The sequence below is a fragment of the Otolemur garnettii genome, unplaced genomic scaffold (genome assembly GCF_000181295.1).
Source record: "Otolemur garnettii isolate 467f Iridium unplaced genomic scaffold, OtoGar3 scaffold00117, whole genome shotgun sequence".
NCBI lineage: Eukaryota > Metazoa > Chordata > Mammalia > Primates > Galagidae > Otolemur > Otolemur garnettii.
The window spans coordinates 2859407-2864487 of NW_003852512.1; the positions used below are offsets into that span (position 1 = coordinate 2859407).

At 39.1% G+C, this 5081-nt stretch overlaps 1 pseudogene; it reads right to left on the reverse strand.

The window, feature by feature from the left end:
* Positions 1–2364: 2364 nt before the first annotated feature.
* LOC111727680 lies at positions 2365–2535 on the reverse strand (annotated as a pseudogene).
* Positions 2536–5081: the final 2546 nt, after the last annotated feature.

The following is a 5081-nucleotide window of genomic DNA, read 5'->3' on the forward strand; positions in this document are numbered from 1 at the left end:
TGAGTTAAGACATTCATACTCTGCTTTTAGAAAGATTCACTTGTACCCTTCTAAGATAAACCATAGAGGTGACCCCACGAATCACCCTCCCTCCACCCATCCACCCTTCTCCCCACCCCTCTCGCACCCCCATCCCCATATTCTAAGGCTATAATTAGGTTATAACATTCCTATGAAAGCTATAAATTAGTTTCAAAACAGGGCTGTGTACATTGGGTACTTTTTCTTCCATTCTTGAGATACTCTGCTAAGAAGAACATTTTCCAGTTCCATCCCTGTAAACATGAAGGAGGTAAAGTCTCCATCTTTCTTTAGGGCTGCATAATATTCCACAGTATACATAGACCACAGTTTATTGATCCATTTGTGGGTCAATGGGCACTTGGGCTTTTTCCATGACCTAGCAATTATTAATTGGGCTGCAATAAACATTCTGATACAAATATCTTTGTTGTAATGTGATTTTTGGTCTTCTGGATATATACCTAATAAGGAATTGCAGGATCAAATGGCAGGTCTATTTTTGGTTCTCTATGTGTTCTCCAGATGTCTTTCCAAAAGTAATGAATTAATTTGCATTCCCACCAGCAGTATAGAAGTGCCCCCCTTTTCTCCACATCCACGCCAACATCTCTGGTTTTGGGATTTTGTGATATGGGCTGATCTTACTGGAGTTAGGTTATATCTCAAAGTAGTTTTGATTTGCATTTCTCTGATGATTAAGGATGGTGAGCATTTTTCATATATCTGTAGGCCATGCACCTATCTTCTTTAGAGAAATTTCTTTTCAAGTCCCTTGCCCACCATGAGATGGGATCACTTGTTTTTTCTTGCTAATACGTCTGAGTTTTCTATGGATTCTGGTTATTAAACTTTTGTCGGGAGACATAACCAGGAAATATCTTCTCCCATTCTGAGGGCTGTCTACCTGTTCATAATACCTGAACTTCCACTGGAATGCAAAATAAAATACAATGTCCTTAATGTAGCCTACAAGGTTGGACATGATCTCATCTTCCCTACCTCTTTAATTTCAGCCCCTACCATTTTCCCCCTACTCTGGTCACTGGCCTGCTGCAATATCTCCAGAATGCCAGGAAAGTGCCTATCTTAGAGTCTGTGTTTGCTGTTTATGCAACCTACGCATTTCCCTTCATACATATATATGAATGGCTCCCTCTCACGTAATTCAAATGTTACCCTGTCAGAGAGACCTTCTTTTACTACCATATCTAAAATAGCACCTTCTGTCATTCTCTGAACACTTGAATTGACTACATAAACCCTAAAATTCCCTGTGAAGTGTAAAGATGTATGCTTTAGGGTATACTGACAAAGAGAAAAATACCTGCAAACTATATGACAAGATACATATTTTACTAATATACAAACAGCTTTTATACGTAAGAAAGGAAAAAAAGATGAGGAATATAATAACACAATGGACAAAGGCAGTGTAGTTGACAAAAGAATAAATACAAACACCCACATGTACAAAGAAAAAATATTTCAATTCACAAACAAAGCGAAGATAGTATTACTAAGAATAAGATACTACTTTTCCTGTAATCTGTAGGTTGACAAACTTTTTCTATAAATAGCTAGATAGTAGAAATTTCCATTTTCGTGGGACACATCCAATCTCTGTCACATATTCTTAATTGCCTTTTTAATCCACAGCCATTTAAAGTAAAGCTGTTGACTGGATTTGGCCTGGGAGTCATAGTTTTGCTGACCACAGATTTATAGGGAATGATTTAAAATGGATAACACTTACAACGGAGAATCTTGAGGGTGAACTGGCTGATTGTTGCTGGGGGCACACATTTATACAGCTTTCTTAGGGGCAATTTATCAATATAGATCAGGATTTTAAAGATATATATGTGTATATATATGTATCTATTCATCTTTTGCCTGAGGAATTCCATATCTTTGATTTTATACCAGGGGGCTCATTTGGCAAAAATGGAAATACAGTAGAACCTCCATATTGACCACCTCCCTACAATGACCATCTCCTTAAATTGACCTAAGTTTTATATATTGGACATGTGCCACATGTGTAGATCAGTACAGTAGGCCTAGTTTCTTATGTTGACCACCATCATATGTTGACCAGTTTGTTACAGTCCAATCAATGGATTATCAATTTATAGAAGTTCTAACTGGCTCGGCGCCTGTGGCTCAAGTGGCTAAGGTGCCAGCCACATACACCTGAGCTGGTGGGTTTGAATCCAGCCCATGCCCACCAAACAACAATGATGGCTGCAACCAAAAGAAATAGCCAAGCATTGTGGTAGGCGCCTATAGTCTCAGCTACTAGGGACGTAGAGGCAGGAGAATTGCTTGAGCCCAGGAGTTGGAGGTTGCCATGAGCTGTGATGTCACAGAGCTCTACCCAGGGCGACAGCTTGAGGCTCTGTCTAAAAAAAAAAAAAAAGAAGAAGTTCTAACTGTATTTTTGTACAGAGTATATTAAACTGATAAGAACAGATACTACGCTTGATCTTAGCCAAAAGCCTGAGAAGAGATTTGTGCAGAGTATATTGCTATGTTGTTCACAATAGCAGGTAGGAGGAGAAGGAGAAGAATTAAAAATCTAAATAATCATCAGCTAGAGAATGGCTAAATAAAACATGTGTATGAAATAAATGAAATACAACATAGTTATTTAAAAGGGTACTATACTAAAAGCCCAGACTGCATCACTATACAATTCCTCCATGAAAAAATAAAACCAGGCCAGATGTGGTGGCTGACACCTGTAATCCTAGCACTCTGGGAGGCTGAGGTGGGTGGATCACTCTAGTTCAGAAGTTTGAAACCAGCCTGAGCAAGAGGGAGATCTTGTCTCTAAAAATAGCTCAGCATTGTGTCAGGTGTCTGTAATCCCAGCTACTCTGGAGGCTGAGGCAAGAGGATCTCTTGAGCCTAAGAATTTAAAGTTGCTCCGAGCTGTGATGCCACAGCACTCTACTAATGGTGACAAAGTGAGACTCTGTCTAAAAAAATAAAATAAAATAAGTAAAAAATAAAACCATTTGTACCCCATACATCTATTGAAATACATTTCATTAATAGTTATATACAATTATGCAAAGTTCACAATACTTAATAATAATAAAAGAGTATGTTACTAGTGTATGTATTCACTATACCATAATTTCACCATTATTTTATAGTATACTCTTATTTATTAAGAAACTTAACTGTTAAATAGGCTCAGGCAGGTTCTATAGGAGGTACTCCAAAAGAAGGCATTGCTATCATAGGAGATGATACCTCCATGCAAGTTTTTGTTTCCAAAGACCTCCCAGGGGGACAAGATGTGGAAGAGAAAGACAGTAGTACCAGCTCAGTGCCTGTGGCTCAAGTGGCTAAGGCGCCAGCCACATACACCTAAGGTGGTAGGTTCAAATCCAGCCCGGGCCTGCCAAACAACAATGATGGCTGCAACCAAAAAATAGCCAGGTGTTGTGGCGGGCACCTGTGGTCCCAGCTACTTGGGAAGCAGAGGCAAGAGACTCGCTTGAGCCCAGGAGTTGGAGGTTGCTCTGAGCTGTAAAGCCATGGCACTCTACCCAGGGGGACAGCTTGAGGCTCTGTCTCAAAAAAAAAAAAAAAAAAAGAAAGACAGTAGTACTGATGATCCGAATGCTGTGTAGGCCTTGGCTAATCTGTGTGTTTCTTAGTTATTAGCAAAAAAATAAAAAATAAATAAAATCTGAAAAAAATTACAAATTAAAAAAAAAAAAACTTATATCTTCATTGTGTCAATTAGAAGATAAAGATACAAATCATATGATTCTTTGAACTCAATGATAATGAGGACACAGGTTATGAAAATCTATGGGATACAGTGAAAGTAATTCTGAGAGGAAAACTCATAGCCTTAAATACCCACATCAAAAAGACAGACCACAAATCCATAATGTAATGAATTATCTGAAGTAACTGGAGAAGGAAGAACAAAGCCATCCCAAACACAGCAAAAGAAAACCAATAACCAAAATCAGAGCAGAACTAAATGAAATTGAGAACAAAAGTATGATACAGAAGATTAATGAAGCAAAAAGGTGGTTCTTTGGAAAGATAAACAAAATTGGCAAGCCTCTAGGATAGATTAATCAGAGAAAGTAGGAAAAAACTCTTAATAAACTCAATAATGAAAGAGGGGTAATTATAACTGATATCACAGAAATACAAAATATCATATCAGAATACTATAAAAACTTTTTTTTTTTTTTAGGGACAGAGTCTCACTTTGTCACCCTCAGTAGAGTTCTGTAGTGTCACAGCTCACGGCAACCACCAGCTCTTCGGCTTAGGCAATTCTCTTGCCTCAGTGAGCCTCCCGAGTAGCTGGGACTACAGGTGCTCACCATAACGCCAGGCTATTTTTTTTGTTGCAGTTTGGCCGGGGCCGGGTTCGAACTTGCTACCCTCAGTATATGGGGCCAGCTCCCTACTCACTGAGCCACAGGCGCTGCCTACTATAAAAATATCTATGCTCACAAACTTGAAAACATGGATGAAATGGACACACATTTGGAAAGACACAACCTCCTTAGACCCAATCAGCAAGATATAGCACTCCTCAACAGAGCAGTATCAAACACCAAAACTGAAGAGCAGCAATAAAAAATATTCCAACAAAGAAAGTCCCAGATCAGATAGTTTCACACATGAATTCTACCAAACCTACAAGGAAGAGCTTGTATCTATACTGCAGATACTATTCGTGAACACTGAGAAGGAATCCTCCCTTACTCATTCTATGAAGCCAATATCACCTTGATACCAAGGCCAGGAAAGGACACAACTAAAAAACAAAGCTACAGATCAATATCCCTTATGACTATAGATGCAAAAATTCTTCTTTTTTTTTCTTTGAGACAGAGTCTCAAGCTGTCAACCTGCGTAGAGTGTTGTGGCGTCACAGCTCAGGGCAACCTCCAATTCCTGGGCTAAAGCATTTCTACTGCCTCAGCCTCTCAAGTAGCAGGGACTACAGGTGCCTGCCACAACACCCAGCCATTTTTTGGTTGTAGTTGTTATTGTTGTTGTTTGGCAGGCCC